General features: G+C 41.8%; 1 non-coding gene across 1 annotated transcript; it reads right to left on the bottom strand.

The window, feature by feature from the left end:
* Window positions 1-11,739: 11,739 nt before the first annotated feature.
* On the bottom strand, window positions 11,740-11,812 carry TRNAV-UAC (transfer RNA valine (anticodon UAC)). Its single transcript has one exon. It is a non-coding gene; the product is annotated as a tRNA-Val (tRNA).
* Window positions 11,813-20,296: the final 8,484 nt, after the last annotated feature.

Here is a 20,296-nt window from a genome sequence, read left to right as displayed (position 1 = left end):
GCGATGAAAACAACATTAAAAACAACATGATAAATACGTAGTATACAAGGAATGCAAAACGGAATACCTTCAAGACATTAGATGCCATCAAACAGCTATATGCGGAGGTAGAGATGCAGAAAATTTACTAAAATTATATGTCCAAGGGTATTTTAGAGTTACTTGACTTATTACTAGAAGATGTGTTGTTTACCTGCCAGCTAGAAATCATTTTCTGTTCTTTGTCTAAGACGCCTAAAGTAAACAATCCTTAACTTGTCTTTTGCAGAATGCCCAATCTCAATAGAACTGACATCATTGGCTGTGGTACGTACTGTAGATACTTGGTTCGAATTGCCGAGAAAAACTCACAGTGTTCGTTCTGTCTAGAGCAACTTCCCGGAATCAATACCAACAGCCCTTTGATGTGTCCAGTTAAGGCACAAGGCCTTGCGTAACCCATCGAGAAAGTTTATTTTCTTAAATTCACTTCGTATGCCATAAAATATGTACAAAATGCAAATGTACTTTAAAAACTGAAAGTGTTTGTTGTTCTCAAATTCATATGTGATGAATGTAATCAGCAGCCACTCCCTGAGATAATTGTAACGAAGTTCCTCAAACCAATACAACTTTAAAATCATGCAAGAAATGTTACAAATGACAATGATTTCGTGCAGAATTTCATGACACAGCCTCTAAGTCGGAAACTGCAGCAGAGTTTTTACAGATATTTAACGCATATTATTAAAACAGTTATTTATTAAAAGGTGAAGTTAATGTTTTCCTATTCCCATAAATGTGTCATGTGCATTAATTAAATTCAAATTTGATTCATTACGTATCCCCGCCTAATAAAACCCTACGGGTTGAACAGGTCTAAAGAATGCGATCTAGCGGTGCATTCTCAAACGACGCCGGGCCGCTTTTCAAAACGGCTCTTTCACGGCCTTTTGAGTGTACAACGTAGGCAACGGCCTGGCAGAGTGGTAGCGTTGATGGGTGTTGCTGGCGAGTGATACCGTCGTTTGGGGCCAGACGAAGCTGGCCCGTTGCGCTGGCTTTATTTCACATTTGTTTCATTTGGCTGTGCGCGGAAGTGTGATTATTGCGGTACGGCAATTGTTTGGTGAACAAGCGAGTGTCTAATTTAAGATGAACAGAGTGGATTTTTTTTAAAAAAACTCCCTTCAATTCATTAAGTCTCGAAGAAAAGATTCAAATTAAACGTTTAGGTGCTTACTGACCAAATGATTTCACGTTGTCTCAACTGGATGGCAAGCAAAAGAGAACTTTCTGTAATACATGGATCAGTAAAAAGTCATGGTTAACAGTGAGTGAAGAGAAACAAAGTCTGTTTTGTTTTTACTGTGTGTTATTTCGTGGTGAAGGATTGTGGTCAACGACTCGGTGTAAGGATCTAAAACATTTAAGTGAACGAATTAAAACACATGAGGAAAACGCACTACACTTAGAAAATGCCTGTAAATACAAAATATTTGGGACTCTTGACATTGGTGCACAAACTGACATTGCATACAAAATTTCAATCTAGAAACATAATGAAGTTGTCATAAAAAGTAGACACATACTAAATAGAGTAGTAGACTGCTTAAAATTTTGTGGAACTCACGAGTTAGCACTGAGGGGTCATAATGAAATACAGGACTCAGCAAACTGTGATAATTTCTTAGAATTGTTATATCAACTTGGTAATCTCGGCAGTGCACTCGCACATCAGTTTCTAAATATACGTCACACATTATACAAAACGAACTATTAGATTGTATGTATCAAATGTACATTGAAGACTTGGTCAAAGATATCAACACTGCAACTTTTGTATCTGTGCAGGCAGATGAAGCAACAGACATTACTTGCCAAAGTCAAATTGTTATCATATTGCAATACATTAAGGACAATAAGCCTGTTGAAAGATTCCTTTCCTTTGAAAATGTTACTTATCGGACAGCCTATGGTCTCAGCGAGGTTCTGAAGAAACGGCTTGACCCTTTCAATGTTGAGGAAAAGCTCATAGCTCAGGCCTTTGATGGAGCCGCGGTGAAGCAAGGGAGCAAGGAAGGTGTTCACGCTCTGATGCAGAATTATTTTCCGTATGCCAAGTACGTTCACTGTTACGCTCATCAACTAAATTTGGTAATACGAAATGCTTGTAGTAAGAATATAAAATCTGTTAGGTTGGTCTTCGCAAATATTACAGGATTCACTACATTTTTCTCTTCATCGCCTAAGAGAAGTGATGTCTTGCGATCAGTTTGCAATAAGCACATTCCAACAGTTTCTTCACCAAGATGGAACTTTCAGTCTCGGGTTGTGAGTAGTGTTCATGAAAACAAATCACATTTGTTGGAATGTTTTGAGAAGTTTGCGAACGAAGATGGTTGGAATGATGTAACAATAAGGGAGTGTTTTGGTTTTGAAAAATTACTTAACAATTCCGAATTTTTGTTTTTTCTGAAATTCTTCTATGAGGTGATGAAACATGTTGATATTTTGTATAACACGATTCATATGCAGAGTGCCAACGCGGTTACCATATCCAATGCATTACAACGTTTTGAATCAGCTGTTTCTGAAATAAGAGAGAACACTGAAGGGTATCAAGTGGATGAAGAAGAATGTTCTACTCCAACAACAAAAAGATCTAAATACAGCTCTGGTGTAAATCTGACTGTAGATGCCAAAGAAATGTGTGATATAGTGATCAACCAAAAGAAAGACCGATTCCAACAGTATCATATATTTGGTAGTTTTGAAATTATTGGTCCGAAAATGTCTACTACCTTCAGATAAATTTTCCCAACGAATTTAGTCAATATTTTTCATCGAGTTACAGTCCATTTATTTCCTAAGAGAAATTGAGAAATGAACTTTCAGTGATTTATCGCAATGATAACTTCAGTCTGTGATTTGTTCACACTCTTTCGAAGAATCGTTCTCGGAGGTACAAAATACTCTACAAAATGCACTCACTACTCCAGTTTCAACAGCGGAAGCAGAGCGAAGTTTCAGCACATTAAAAAGAGTCAACAATTGCCTTAGGAATAGTATGGCTCAAAACACAGTGAATTCACTTGCTGTTTGTTCAGTTCATAAGGAGGAAATTGGTGAAATTCCTAACTTCAACAATAGAGTCATGAAACGTTTGCCAGTCAGAAGAATAGGCGTGCTCAACTGCTGTATAAGTAATGTGCCATTTGGTGAGTTCAATTCTATTTCTTAAGTAAGTAAGTAAGTAAGTAAGTAAGTAAGTAAGTAAGTAAGTAAGTAAGTAAGTAAGTAAGTAAGTAAACCTTTATTTTTCTACCGATCTTACAGTTACACAACCTAATCGATCTTAACGGAGAAAAATAACAATTCTCAATTGAAAAAAAAAGAAAAAAACATGCAAGAATGCGACAGTTACAGCAAAGACAAAAAACAAAAGACCTAGATGTCATAGACAATACATTATAAAGATACCCCACACTGGTGGGCATAACAGTACAAAATAAAGAAAATAAGGGAAAAGTTAGTCCACTGGCCTCTCGTTCAGTTGAATTAAAAGTAAATTTAAAAGGGCAAAGTACGGCAACCCCAGGTGTAAACCACCTCACTTCCTGGATACGTGACGGCATGTGTCACCCGATACCTCCTGAACTAGCATCTACGTGGTACAGTCATTAAGTTCTGAGACTGGCCGCATGATGGCGCTGTGGTGCACTGTAGCACATAGGTGGCGCGGTGGTATGGTACCATGTCAGTTAGTCTCCCGTCCCTGCAAGAGACATGCATTGGAAGCAGACGTACGGTCGTTGTTGTGACAGTGATTTGAATGCGCCCGTCGGACCTTGACTTGTCACAGTTTGAGCAACGGGCAAACATCAAGTTCTGCCAGAAATTAGGCAAACTGCTGCCGAAACGTTTGAAATGATATAGCAGGTTTAAGGTGAGGACGCATTAAGTCGCAGTGTTGTGTTTAGGTGACGCCGACGTTTTGTGCAAGGACGGAACAGTTTGGAAGATGATGTGCATACTGGGCGGCTACAAACAGTTCGAACGGAAGGCAAGATCCAAGAAGTTGCAACGTTGGTGCGTGCTAACCGCTCCCAATCGGTAGACGATCTCGGAGCTGCAATAGGGGTCAGCCATGGTACTTGCCCAAAAATTCTGACGGATGACCTCAACATGTCTCGTGTTACCCAACACAGAGTGCCGCGAATCCTGTCGTAAGACCAACGTGATGATCGCACGACGATTTGTGATGACTTCATCAGTAGTGCTGACGATGATCCGACGTTTCTCAACCGGATAATAACTGGAGACGAAACATTGTGTTTCCTTTCAGCGGTGCTTCCAGCAGCTATACCAACGTTGGCAAACGTGCATAACGGCCAACGGTGACTATTTTGAGGTTGGAAGTGTTCTGTCTATGTGGTTAAAGGCAAACGGCGACTACTTTGAGGGTGGATGTGGTTCTGTGTAGGTGTACGCCGTGTAATGCGGCATCGTGTGCAACACACAGAGTCGTGTGAGTGCCTATCCTCCAGGCGTCAAGTCTCAGAACTTAATGACTGTACTACGTATTACATATGCTAGTAAGGCCGCTATTAGCCGTGGGCGACTAGTGGCGCAACTAGTTGCTCTGGCGAGTCACGGACCATTGGATCAAATGGAGCCTGTTAGCCGCGGGCGACTAGTGGCGCAACTGAGCGACTAGTTGCCGGCCGTCATCCGAGCCGGCAACTGCTCTGGCGACTTTTAGTTGCTCAACTGCGTGACGGGGCATTGCAGTAAATGTAGCCTATTAGCCGTGGGCGACTAGTGGCGCAACTAGTCGCCGGATGTACCTCTCCGCGCATACGGAAACGTCACTCAAGTTCGTGTTCTCACACCAGCTTGACGTAATGCGGACGATGGAACGCAATTGAATCAGCGATCCACCTAACCATTATATTTTTCTTCATTACCTTGTTTGGTCTCGTGCTGTGGCAGAGTGAATATTTTACTTATTGTGATAGTTTATTTATTGAACATGGAGACATCAAATAAACTACAACAGCAAATGAAGTAGATGGCAAAATAATTTGAAAGTCAAATAAATAATGAAGACCCTTTTTGACTTAGAATGAAAACCGGTCACTTGGGATCCCAGAACTGAAGCTTAGGCCTACACTGACAAAATAAAAACACTGAATTCTTGGAACAGCATTTTAAAGAACTTTAGGCGAGTATTATATATTTTTTTGCTAGTGGCTTTACGTCGCACCGACACAGATAGGTCTTATGGGGACGAGGGGATAGGAAAGGGTCAAGAGTTGGAAGGAAGCGGCCGTGGCCTTTATTAAGGTACAGTCCCAGAATTTGCCTGGTGTGAAGATGGGAAACCACGGAAAACCATCTTCAGGGCTGCCGACTGTGGGATTCGAACCCACTATCTCCCGGATGCAAGCTCACAGCTGCGCGCTCCTAACCGCACAGCCAACTCGCCTGGTGTGTGAGCATTATAAAACGTTTACTACTCTTGTGTGAAAATACAGTACGTAATGCCCATATAAATTCTATAATCGTTTACATTTACAAGTACCATTGATCCATTATATGGCTCTATTAGTGAATTACAGCTCAACTGGGAAACACTTGTTTAGTCCTATGTCGTTTCCCGTTATTTCTTCTTTTATGTGGCCAAGCAGTTCGCAAAATGACGACTTTGATATGCGCAGGTAATTGAAAAATTTACTATCATCCTCATTTAGATCGTCAAACAATGTATAATATAATCCTCTAGTCAGCCGAAAAACAAATATAGGATGTTTCCGCACTTTCCTAACCCTTCGATTTTTTCCATTATAATAGAAGAGCAAGAAGAAGTTCTTCGTAGGACGCCATTCTCTCAACTGACTATTCCCCGGTATGAACCGAGCAAGTATTCACAAGTTGCGCCACTGATCGCCCGGTACTTAAATCCACTGGCAACTAGTGGCGCAACTAGTCGCCCACGGCTAATAGCGGCCTAAGTCTCTCTGTGGTGGCACCCGCCAGCACCTCCCCTCCCCGCTTCCCCGCTACTAGTCAGCAGCTAGGAAGCGCAACAACTCCACTGGGCTGATTCAATACATTGCTTGTGTCATGACAAACCACTACACTATCTTCCTCCTCTTGGCACAACTGAAACTTTGCCTTTAAAGCTACTGAACATCTGTTTCTGATTTTTGTCAAAAACCTACACAAATTTCCAGCACTTTTCCATTCCGTCACTAACCACCTCAAAAGCTTATCCTTCATTTCACGGATGAGAAATCCACTCCAACTGTTGTTTATTAAACATCCGCCTCTCTTCCAGCGTTTCTTTACACTCTGTCAGCAAATGAAAGTCTTTCCTTTCTTCATCACATAATACACACAATGTATTTACTTTTAACTTCGTCCAGCCTTTATTAACATATACACCCAACAACCACCAGATTAGCCCTCTTCTCACCCCTCTATTTAATTTGCCCCTCTCAGATTTAGCATCTGATTAACCCTCAGAAACATTTTTAGGGTAGCCCACTTCCGGCATTCGGCCTCCAATTCTTGTTCAGCAATATCTCTCACCCTCTTAATCACGTGTTTCCAATGCGTGCCCTTACTCCCGCCCCATTTAACGTTATAAAACTCGCCCAACCCCAGTCTATCTAAGGTGTTTTTCACATTGTCCACCCAGCAGTCACCATAATTGTCCTCCATTTGACTTTGGTAGGCCGACTGTAGGATCAGGCCCCCTACCCCTTCTCTTAATCTACACCAGTAACCAAGCACTCTTTTTAAAATATCGATCTTAATATACTCTTCACACAACATCTTCACACCTGCACTCACGGTGCACAAGGGTAGGCCTGTAACAATCTTGCAGAACCTAATCTCTACCTGCTCTAATATCACTCACTCATTTTCTACGCCCCAAAACTCCGAAGCATATAGCATTTTACCCTTCACCACCGTGTTAATTATTTTCCAATATCCTATTTACTGAGAGTACTGCTTGACCTTTCCATTTGACACGCCTAATCTGCTCCATCCAACTACCATTTCTACTCAGCATCACCCCCAGGTACTCCATCTTTTCCACCACCTCAATCTGTTCTCCGTTTATTACCCACTTTACTCCCGGTTTCTTTTTATTCCCTTTCCTGCATAGCATCACCTTAGACTTCTTACTGTTGATCTTCAATGACCATTTCTCCGCAAACTCCCTAATTTATTCAAACTTTTTTGCAAACCCCCAGCTGTCAACAACAGCAACAACACATCATCCGCAAAGATCAATCCTGGAATTTCTTGTTTGCCTAGTACCGGGTAAGCCCATTTTCTCTCTACATGGCCACCTAGTAGGTCGTTTATAAACAATGGGAAAAGGATTGGCGACAATTTACATCCCTGTTTCAACCCAACTTTCGACACAATCACTCCACTCACCACCCCTTATACCACCCTGATGCTACAGTAGACTTTCTCGTGTATACTTCTGATAGCTCTTCTCATCTTCTCTCCCACCCCAACCCTCCCCAATCTTTAACAGGGCCTCCCTGCTCACTGTATCGAACGCCTTCTGGAAGTCAATTGTGGCAATAAATACTTTGGCACCTGCTTTTCTCACATGTTTATCAATTATAGTTCTCACGATCATTAAATTATCAGCCGTCATCCTCCCCTTCCTAAATCCATTATGAAAGCACGATAGAATTGAGTAATCCTCTGCCAACTTCCTCAATCTATTTGCTAGAATACCCGTGTACACCTTGCTCAGGGAGTCCAGAAGGGTTATACCTCTATGATTACTGGTATTAGTCGTCTCCCCTTTATTTTTATAAATATGACATATAATCCCCTTCTGCCATTCTTTAGGGAATTTCGCCCCTTCAAATATCTTGTTTAAGAATGTTACCAAACACTCTATCATCTGCTTATTTTCTGCTACTTCCTTCCAATACACATTAGTTTTCCCACTTTCCCCACCCGCAGTCCTGGTCTTCAATTTCTTTATCACTCCCATCACCTCCTCACCTGTTATTCTCTTTTCCAGCACTTGGCAGCCCCTCTCTAGCCCCCTATCTACTTTATCACCTCCGTCGACCCTTACCCACCCTTTCTGTTCTCCCAATACTCTGGAAATACTCTACCCATGTTCCATATCCGATTTTCGGTTTCGTCTCTCTACTTGTCCCCCTATTAATTTTTTTAACCATCACCCACACCTTATCTCCTTCCCTAATCTTGCACTCCCTATTTAAAGCTTCCGTTTGAGCCTCCTACCAAACCTTTTTCATCTCTCCTATCATTTTCTTGAATTATTTCCTCATCCTGAAAAATTTTTCCCTTAACCCCCTCTCACCATGTTTCCTGAACTCAGCCAACGCTCTCAGCACTTCCTTTTTGACTTACATTCCTTATCGAACCAACCCTCTCCCACCTCTCTATTCTTATTCCTGTATGATTTCTCCTCCGCTATTTTCCTCCCCGGATACTCCAGTAGCTAGCTCTACAGCTCTGTCAATATTATTACCTTTTGCTGCTACCTCAATTCCCACCCTGATGATCTGAAATTCATCCTCCTCTAGGTATTTGCTTAACTTCGCTCTCCCCTCCTCTGACCAGATATACTTAGGAACTCTGCGATCTCTCACACTCCACTCTCTTCCTGAACCCTTCTCTTCTGTACCCCCATACCTATTTACGATTATATATACGGGGAGTGGTGGGATTCCACCCAATCAGCCACTTCTATCCTGTTAATTCTGTCCAACATATTATCCGAACTCATAATCAGATCAATAACACTACCTCCTTCGTATGTAATATAAGTCATTTTTCCTTCCCTATCGCCCTTCCACCACCCATTTAGAACATAAAAGTCACACGCCCCACATACTTCTAACAACTTCTGACCGTAAACATTTATCACTTTATCTTCACTTTTCCTATCTCCCATCTTTACTCTCCTTTCCTCTTTACTATACTCTGGACAGGAGCATCCTATACTTGCATTTAAGTCGCCTAACAAAATCAGTCCATCCTCTTCGTACTTTCCACTAATAAGATTTATTTCCTCTACCAGGCCATCAAAGAAGTAATCATTCGCAAATATTGATCCCCTTGGAGGGTTGTATATAAAACCCAAACACACATTCCTTCTTTTCGCCCCCCCCCCCCCCCATTTTAAACCTAACCCATAAAACCTCTTCTAGCTCATTTTCTATATCTATAACTTGATCAATTAGTTCTTCTTTAACTAATAATGAAATTCCTCCCGAATTTCTCCCCTTCTTTCCCTGCTTTTTCTTCGTTTTATTCCTTATCACGAACCCCTTCCTCCGGTTACTTGTCGCCTCTTCCACTCCAGCACTTTCCGGTGGTGCACGACTGTTTACGTCATGCTCCACTCCCTGGTCATCCTATTCTTCTTCCCGGCCATCTTCACTCTTGCCTCCTCTTCTTTCTTCACGCTGGTCCTCGCTCCCCTTCTCGCCAACCGCCGTTCTCCCTCATCCACCACCAAGACAGACAAAGTGCACTGTAAACACTAGGTCTTACCAGTAAAGACATAGGCCAAGGTCGCAACACAGTTAAATATCACACATAGGTGATGCGAAACGTTTTGGATTATTATTATTATTATTATTATTATTATTATTATTATTATTATTATTATTATTATTATTATTATTATTATCATCATCATCATCATCATCATCATCTGTTTACCCTCCAGGGTCGGCTTTTCCCTCGGACACAGCGAGGGATCCTACCTCTACCGCCTCAAGGGCAGTGTCCTGGAGCTTCAGACTCCTGGTCGGGGATACAACTGGGGAGAATGACCAGTACCTCGCCCAGGCGGCCTCACCTGCTATGCTGAACAGGGGCCTTGTGGAGGGATGGGAAGATTGGAAGGGATAGGCAAGGAAGAGGGAAGGAAGCGGCCGTGGCCTTATGTTAGGTACCATCCCGGCATTCGCCTGGAGGAGAAGTGGGAAACCACGGAAAACCACTTCCAGGATGGCTGAGGTGGGAATCGAACCCACCTCTACTCAGTTGACCTCCCGAGGCTGAGTGGACCCCGTTCCAGCCCTCATACCACTTTTCAAATTTCGTGGCAGAGCCGGGAATCGAACCCGGGCCTCCGGGGGTGGCAGCTAATCACGCTAACCACTACACCAGAGAGGCGGCATTATTATTATTATTATTATTATTATTATTATTATTATCATCATCATCATCATCATCATCATCTGTTTACCCTCCAGGTTCGGCTTTTCCCTCAGACTCAGCGAGGGATCCCACCTCTACCGCCTCAAGGGCAGTGTCCTGGAGCTTCAGACTCTTGGTCGGGGGATACAACTGGGGAGTATGACCAGTACCTCGCCCAGGCGGCCTCACCTGCTATGGTGAACAGGGGCCTTGTAGGGGGATGGGAAGATGGGAAGGGATAGACAAGGAAGAGGGAAGGAAGCGGCCGTGGCCTTAAGTTAGGTACCATCCCGGCATTCGCCTGGAGGTGAAGTGGGAAACCACGGAAAAGCACTTCGAGGATGGCTGAGGTGGGAATCGAACCCACCTCTACTCAGTTGACCTCCCGAGGCTGAGTGGACCCCGTTCCAGCCCTCGTACCACTTTTCAAATTTCGTGGCAGAGCCGGGAATCGAACCCGGACCTCCGGGGGTGGCAGCTAATCACGCTAACAATTACACCACAGAGGCGGACTTATTATTATTATTATTATTATTATTATTATTATTATTATTATTATTATTATTATTATTATTATTATTATTATTATTATTATTATTATTATTTCATCTCAATAGTATTAGTATTTATTGAACATAACAGGCGAATTAGCCCCGATACGTGTCCACTATTTCATCTCATTATTCATTTAACTTCCAGAGTTGGTTTTTCTCTCGGACTCAGCGAGGAATTCCACCTCTACCGCCTCAGGGGTAGTGTCTTGGAGCGTGAGACTTTGGGTCGGGGATACAGCTGGGAAGGTGGACCAGTACCTCGCCCAGGCGGCTCATCTGCTATGTTGAACAGGGACGTTGTGGGGACATTGAAAGATTAGAGAGACAGGGAAGGAAGCGACCGTGGCCTTAAGTTAGGTACCATCCCGGCATATGCCTGGAAAAAATGAAATGGCGTATGGCTTTTAGTGCCGGGAGTGTCCGAGGACAAGTTCGGCTCGCCAGATGCAGGTCTTTCGATTTGACACCCGTAGGCGACCTGCGCGTCATGATGAGGATGAAATGATGATGAAGACGACACATACACCCATCCCCCGTGCCAGAGAAGTTAACCAATTAAGCTTAAAATTCCCGACCCTGCCGGGAATCGAACCCGGGACCCCTCTGGCCAAAGGCCAGCGCGCTAACCATTTAGCCATAGAGCCGGACATATGCCTGGAGGAGAAGTGGGAAACCACGGAAAACCACTTAAAGGATGGCTGAGGTGAGAATCGAACCCTCCTCTACTCAGTTGACCTCCCGTGGCTGAGTGGACCCCGTTCCAGCCCTCGTACCACTTTTCAAATTTCGTGGCAGAGCCGGGAATCGAGCTTGGGCCTCCGGGTGTGGCAGCTATTTACACTAACCACTACACCACTAGAAGCGTACGTGGTTATATAAAAGTGATATAAGATTGCTCTACTGAAAAATCTTCTGAAAGTTTGGTTTCAGTAGTAATGAAACTATGTTACACAAGTTTTCTAGAATTTTAAAAAAAATATGGTTCCGCCCGGGATCGAACCGGGGACCTTCTGCGTGTAAAGCAGACGTGATAACCACTACACCACGGAACCACACAGCACCTACAGCTGCAGTACTAGTTCGTGAAGAAGAAAGTAGTGTGACCTAGAAAGCATTAACACACTTGCTAACGTTCCCGTTTGACGCATCGCTCAGCAGAGATGCCACGCAGTCATAATTTCGGCCTCTATTTTTATTCGAAATCTCCTTTTATCCTGAATAGTCAGAGACGGTGCAGGGTATCAATTAAGTAGATTATATAAGAAATATGACACTTATATTTGAACTTCTATAGGTCTTCAAGGTGTTTTGCATAATACAGTAGTTTTTGACGTGACAACTTCAATAAAATCGGGCTACATACATCGAACATAAGTATAGCCTAACGACATTATGTGTTCACATGGAGGTTATCGTTCCAGAACTAAGGCTAATGGCCACACGAGCAACATTTACTGCTCGAAATCTGTCTCAAGTCCGCCTCTGTGTTGTAGTGGTTAGTGTGATTAGCTCCACCCCCGGAGGCCCGGGTTCGATTCCCGGCTCTGGCACGAAATTTGAAAAGTGGTACGAGGGCTGGAACGGGATCCACTCAGCCTCGTGAGGTCAACTGAGAAGAAGAGGGTTCGATTCCTACCTCAGCCATCCTGGAAGTGGTTTTCCATGGTTTCCCACTTCTCCCCCAGACAAAAAATGCTGGGATGGTACCTAACTTATGGCCACGGCCGCTTCCTTCCTTCTCTATCCCTTCCAATATTTCTATCCCTCCATAAGGCTCCTGTTCAGCATAGCAGGTCAGGCAGCCTGGGCGCGGTACTGGTCATTCTCCCCAGTTGTATAAAAACCAAACCCCATGGTACTACAGCCTCAAAGTCTAACGCTCCAGGACACTGCCCTTGAGGGAAAAACCGACCCTGGAGGGTAAACAGAGAAGAAGAAGAAGAAGAAGAAGAAGAAGAAGAAGAAGAATCTGTCTCAAATGAATCCCAATAAATACGTAACATGTGGTTAAAGGGAACACGCGGGACAGTAAAAAATGTTTTCTTGGTGGAGGGAGCGTTCATTGTCAAATAGTACCGTATACAGTCGGACGCTAAAGTCTACATACATCCAAAAAATAACACGTCAAGACAAAAGCAATCAAGAAAATATTATGTATTCACTTTCTGTGTCATAAACAGACATGTAAAAAACTGAAGAACAACATATATACTGCATAATTAATAATACTAATGAAACACCGGTTAGGTACAAAAGACAACATACACAATGATGTTGTTCACTTTCATGCACGATTAAATATTTTGTACTGCCACCTTTTGCTTCGATCACAGCCTCCAAACGTCGACGCATAGATTCCACCAACTTTTTTGTGCCCGCAGATGTAAAGTTACTTCACTCTTTCACTAAGGCCGCTTTCAGATCATCTTTGCTTTTGCTGTTGTATTTTTTTTTATCCTTCGCTTTAGTTCTCAGTTCTCACCAAAGGTGTTCAATTGGGTTGAGGTCTGGTGACCGGGGAGGCGAATGCAACTGTTTTGGTACATAGTAAAGTAGCCATCCTTTTACGACAATGGCTGTATGCTTGGGTTTATCGTCTTGCTGAAACACCCAGTCTGTTCCTAGTCTCAGTTTCTCCGCAGATCGTTTCAAATTGTCCTTTAAGATGGCGAGATACTTCCATTTATATACAATGTCCTCAATAATCCTTTTTCGTCAAACCTTTTGTTTTCCAGCACACTGGAAGATGTCGAACTTACTCTCAACCGTGAAAAGCACTGCATTCCAAAAAATGGAATCTTTACTTCGATGCAGAGTTGCAAATTCTAGGCCCTTTTGTTCATTTAGATTGCTTATGATCGGTTTCTTCCTTGCTGTTCTACTGTCAAACTCATGATTGTGCAGAAGTCTTCGTACTGTGATGGGATGAACAATATTGCCAGTAGTGTTTGCTACATCTACCGCCAACTCCGTAGCTGTAATTCTGGGATCGGCATTCACTTTTCTAATGATGTGTCGGCGCTCCCTGTTAGCAAATACAGTAGAGACAATACACGACACTTACGGATTTCGCCTTGCTAAAATGGGAGACAATTCGACGGTGGCGCTCCTAGTAACTTGACCTGAACAAATCGCGCTAAATTCAAATATCAATGGAAATGTATGTACGGAAATGGATAAATAAATTACGTCTAGAAAGACAGTGGTATTGAGATATTAACTTCGAAGTTGCTAAAGCAATTCTGGATAAATAAATGAAGAATTATTTAAAAGGTTATCATTCAAAGACTGAAATTAGACATATAAACAAGGTGTGAAATGGACTGCTGTGAAATGGCTTGATCTTTCATTTATGCATTACTTTTTTAGCTTTAGCATACCTGCCTGAAATATTACGGTTGGATTTGTCTTTTTTTCCTCATTTAAAAACAATGTATCATCACATTAAGACATTTGTCAATAAAAATATCGGCACATTCCTTACACATATGATGCAATGAATTAACATTTAATAGCTGGACAATTTTCCTCTTAACATGAAGCCTACTAACAGAAAGAAAATCTATAAAATCCCGGCTTTAATCTGAGAAGAGGGATAAAAGAAAGAAATGTTTTGAGGAATATTTACGCACAATTAGAGTAAAAATGTAACATACCCTTGGCTGTATAGTCGAGGATTTTTAAAGTCGCTGGCCTGGAAATGATCTGAACAGATCTTATAATTCTTATACAAGCGTAACGTCCCTTCTTTTTTGTACACTTTATCCAAATCGCTTCTGTGACATTTCAAAACCCACAGATCACACCTACAAAAACACATCGGTATTGAAGGTTAACTGCTGCACTATACAATAAAATATGCGTATTATATTTTAAGCCCGTTAAAACATGGGTCGAGCAGGTCAGAAGATTATGAAGTACTATAAAAATCTCTGTCACTGGAAGAATATATATGCAAACACAATATTACTTACATGTTCTTGTCAAGAGGGAACCTGAAGAACGACCGCGCATTTTTCTCTACTTCGTAATTACTGCAGCCAAACACAGCACATACCTTTCCCCTCATGTTGAGAGGAGATATCAAGGAATGACACACGCTACTATTTAATTATGTCAACTCACTGAAAACGCATAAATAACACCAAAAACTTCACACAAAAATACACGTGCTCTTATGACAGAATCAGTACCGTTCAGGTCTATCCGCTAGAGCGAGCTCCAATAACTGTCCCTCGATATCTCGCTCAGTGTCGTGTATTGTCTCTACTGTATTTGCTGTTAGTTAATTTTGGTGGTCGTCCACATCTAGCCAGTGTTGCCAACTTAGCGGATTTTCCGCTAAATTTGGCGGAATTAGAAGACTGTCGGCGGAGAAATATACCATTTAGCGGACAGCGGATTTTTTTGGCGGAATTCTAGATTTATTATAGCGGAATTTAGCGTTTTATCCATTTTACCTTTTTAAATTTGTACTCCAGTCTGTCTCTGAGCTATTCCGTATTTCTTGTCAGGAGCTAGCAGTCACATGAGGAAAACATGTTATTTGATTTGATGTTATGAGATCGTGGTATCATAAATTTGTAATGCGTGGGGAAAGGGTACTTATCTCTTAGTTGACGAATGACGACAGATAATGAAACTGTGAGCGAGTAGCATTTATATTTATGTTATGAACAGCGCCGGATTAAGGTGTTTGGGGGCCCTGGGCTATTTAAAAATGTGGGGCCCCTTCTTCGTAACATCACGTAAGACTAGCATACTGAAGTCGTTATAGAACTACTTCCACTTAAATTGATGAATAGGGAAGTGCTGAAATAGAATACAATTTTTCTCTATTTTTCATGTTAATATTTCATAATGCCAAAACATATTTTACATTTGTCTCATCATCACTATCAAATCGACATACAAAACAGAACTTAATAAGAACTCATTCCCATTATCTTATTGGCATTACATGAATTTAAAATCTAAAATTTAAAACTAAATCAACATGTAAAAAGCTAGCACAAGTGGTATTATGAGATAACGAAGGACATTGTAGTATTATGACTTGTACTACTTGTTTACAAGTCATAATACTACATTGTCCTTCGTTATATCATTGGCAAACTCGTTCCTGCCTGCAGTAAAGTATCGATTATCCGAATGTCGATCAAGAGAAATATCGGCTAACAGAAAGTGTCCCAGTCAGCAAATTGAAATATCTGCGTTATGCATATCCGCAAGTGCTGTGACAAAATAACGATTTCTCCTTCCTACGTCAGCAGCCTCGCATCCAAAAATACAGAAATATCGTTAAAATATTGAACCCTTTAGGTCCTTATTGAGGGATACCTACCTTCCTTACCTATCAGCAAAGTTCATGAGATCTGTCTCTTGGGTCGTTTCGGGTTCTTCGTCACTTGCTGAGGTAAAGGTAGGGTTCATTAATTCTAATCTATCTACTGGAATGAAAGGTCTATTTAAAAGATTCCTATTTATTCAGGGAAATGAAGTAATTTACTATGTCAACGATGTCATAGTCGATTGTGTCCACTGGACACCACAATCATTTTTACATAAATGTTAGAACACTGGTGTGAGACTTTAACGTAACTGCCTGATGGGCATTCTTACTAGAAACCATTGTCTCAATTATTAATCATTTAAGAAAGGAAAGTCTGGAAATCCTTAAATTCGGCTTCCATGTGAGATCACATGTACCATCATAGTGATTCGTTATGGTCCAGCCCTCGTAACACGAACTCTGGACTCTGAGTATAATTAAGGCCGTCCAATCGGTGTGTGCCACACAGTGGTTCTACGGCATGGACCCTTAATTGAATCGATGTGACCTGCGTCTATGTCATGGACCGACATCTAATCTTCTAAGTTACTTTAAAGTCATTGTGGATGATGACCGCAAGGAAATGATGCTACAATGGCATATGGCCCTAATCTAAGTCACTGAGGTTGATGACCCCCTGACCATCCAAGTTTCTAGGCTGAAGGCTAAACACAATTAAGTTACATCGGTTGATGACCAAAGTTTCCACTTTACTATCCCCAGCACATTCACTGCTCAATCAATCAAAGTTCAATAATTACAACAATAGCAATGCTCACAAACTTTGTGGCAGTAAAATCCATTTCCTTCGGATATGTCCCTTTAATCTTTACTTTATTTTTAATATTCCCCAGACAACAAACTAAAATTTCCAGAATGCATCTCCAAGTTATTCGCTTGATTAAAGTTATTTCAAAATGCGGTTTCACTGAATTTAATAATTTAATAAATTTAAATGATTTAACGAAATATTAACAAACAACAAATTTTTTCTCCGCGGACTCTGGTTTCCTCACAAATTTCTACGCAGCTGTGATGTAAATTCAATATTGCGATGTTTATCTGGCTGGAAAAGAATTTGTTACATCATTCATGTCCAGCTATATATCTCATCTCGTGATATCATGCTTAAAAATCTAATCTAATCCTAACCGTTTAACACTTGGATATCCTAATAATCTACGTACAAACCAAACAACTCGCCATATAATTACGATGTCATATCTCGTCATTACCATTATGAATTTTGCACACCCCTCACAGACAAATCGATCATCACGACCATCGCTCTATATTTTGGACAACCCTGAAATTGGGTTACTCTGTTCCTTATACTCAAAGTTCGTGATTTCAAATGTTCATTACGTCCCCAATTACAGTATTTCACAATACTTAGATCATTACCGGCTATGAATTTTCAACTAAATCCAGCATTTTAACGTTTCCCTGGCCGAGAATACAGTCTCAATACCAAGCCTGTCCCGTTAGATAGCTGAGGTGTCTCACCCCCCTCGCTCGCTTGGCAGTTACAGGAACCACCTGGTTTATTCCAGCTGACTGGCTTCTCAAAATGCTCACCTTTAAACTCTGCCGACATGATTAAACAAATACGATATTCTAACCAACAAAATGCACAGATATGCTTCAAGATGCCCACACTAATTATACGCGTCGCCAATTATACCGCTATGGATTTCTATGAATTTCTTTCCATTCTCAACATTATAAATATTCCTCGGGCTATCATATCCCGGCTTCAATGTCAGGACTCTAACCTGATTCGCACATCTCATCTCAACTCATATAAAACACTCCTCGGGCTTCAGTGTCCCGGCTTCAATGACAGGTCCAACCTGATTCACAAAACTAACCTCTGTTTCCCAGCTCCACAATTATCATCGACCAAGAACTGGAATAAAATCCTCACTAGAAATACCGACGTCTAATATCGCACAATGCATTAATCATGAATAACTTCGCATAAATGATATCGTATTTAATAACTTGATTTTTACGAGAAATGACTGAAACATTCTACTAGATCTTTTATTGTCAGTCAGACACAGTTTAAAATGGGCATTAAATAAAAACGTTTCTCTCCGTGACCAAATTCATCACCCTTGGCTCTCACCCGACAGCGCGCTTCCACTCGATTGAAAATGAGTGACCATGGATTATTATTATTAACGTCAAATTGCAGACAGAAGAATTTTACATCGAATGAACATCTTACTTTGACATCACAAAATACAGGCAGTACACTCACACGGATGACGATCTACATTGGACGTGATATCACTTCGGAATCCTATTCAATAACCTTTTACAACATTATACGGCCCTCGCAAAACTTCAAAATTTTATCCAAGTGGAAAATAAACAAATGACTTTTTTTTAGTCGTACTCTCACATTTACAAAACTTAGTAGGGCGACCACTGCGTCGTATATCCCCATTCAAATACACTTTAAGAAATCACGAGACGAGATATGAGAGGCAGTAAGATGGAAAGTCACATTACCTTATGTAGTCACACCATTGTTCGTCATAGGGCTCACCTGCGACCCTGGCATTTTATTTAGCCATTTTTACATTCATGGCTGTACATATCATTGTGTTTCTTCAGGTTTCCTGAAATAAAGCATAAAAAAAAGAAAATACCCTTCACTTGTTTGCGGAGCGCACACGATGGATTATAATTATTCCCGCACACGAATTACTTAATCACATTAGAATATTTCAGTACTTTGACCGTCCTATCTGATACACTTATTTCTCTCAAGAAAACTATCTCCCCATGGAGTCAAGACTTAGCCGCAATGGCTAAAATCTGCAGTCGAACTCAGTCTACTTTTGTTGGTTTGATTTCGCAGAGCAGCTCAACAAATTTTCGTCCGCTTTGTATCACAAATGCCGGAGAAGGAAGCTTCGTCATGGCGTCCCTTCATATTTATAGCAGTTACCCCCTCTCTTCGGATCTCTCCCTTTGCCGCCAAGAAAATTTCTCTCAATTTTCTGACTTACCTAAACTGTAATTTCAAGAGTTTTGAAAGTGACTACATGCTTGCTACATTTCTGGCGGTAGTGTTCACGGACATTTAAAAATTTTACGGGTTCGATTTGTGAGATGATTGACCTCCTTTGATAGGCACTATATTGTTTTGACTTGGCGTGGTCACGCCGTGTACACGCGCTTTGAAATAGTTCATAAAAATGACTTGAGATTCTTCCGCCGTCGACACGTGTGGTTGACGTCACGTACCCCATAGCGTGGGACCGAAGGTAATCACCCCCTCGTCACGTGTCAAATCCATGCTATCAAGAATCCAACTTTTAGTTTAATTGTAACATTACGCATAATGTTCTTAGGGCACAAAGGTCATGGGTTCATATTTCCCCCAAGACACGAATTCCTTTCGCACTGTGACAAGGAATTTCCTTCAAATACTCCAGATGGCGAAATTTCTAAATTTGACGTCTGATGAAACATGACCTTTGAATGTAAATTCCTTTCCTCTCTCTTATGTAGTTGTTCATCTTCTGGTGTACGGATACTGGTTGATGCCTTCAGCTTCCTGGTAGTTCTTGGTAGCTTGGAGAGTTCGGGGTTGCGGGGTAGATCTCCAGTGAATGGTAGTTGACTTATTGGAAGTTAGGTGGTTTGTCCTTCCAACTTCTCGACGAACTTGCATTCACATCAAAATGCGAAGTTTCTGGGTTCAAATCCCTGTCCTGGTGGTAGGTCTTTCGGATAGCTCCAGCATGGGACATGTCTTGAGCTCCTACACAGTCAGTGTTGACTTCCCTTCGTTGGATGCTGTCCTTCCATTTGTCCTGTCCGGTACCTGACCTCAGCTCTCTCAAATACTGGTCCCCTTCTCTCCTTCTCTCTTCAGGCCCGTGCCAACGGTCAGAACGTCTGGAATTTTCGTAACCGTCCCCTCTTCTGTTGCCTTCATTCCCGCGTGGGTTACTTCGTCTTAGATCTGAGTTCCCCTGGTATCGACCCTGGTTTCTTCTCCATTGTTCTCGGCGTCTGTCCCACTCTTCGTGATGGTATCTGGGCTGCTCCCAGTTCTTCCTACCTTGGTATGGCCTGGTGTCGAACCGCCGCCCCTCATTCTCATATCTCGGTGCTCGTGAAACTTCCCTATCTGGCGCGCTCTCCTGGCTGTGATTTACGACATTCACCTGGGGCTCTGAAT

Source organism: Anabrus simplex, chromosome 1 (assembly GCF_040414725.1).
Source record: "Anabrus simplex isolate iqAnaSimp1 chromosome 1, ASM4041472v1, whole genome shotgun sequence".
NCBI classification, from domain to species: domain Eukaryota; kingdom Metazoa; phylum Arthropoda; class Insecta; order Orthoptera; family Tettigoniidae; genus Anabrus; species Anabrus simplex.
This window is presented reverse-complemented; position numbering and strand designations above follow the sequence as displayed.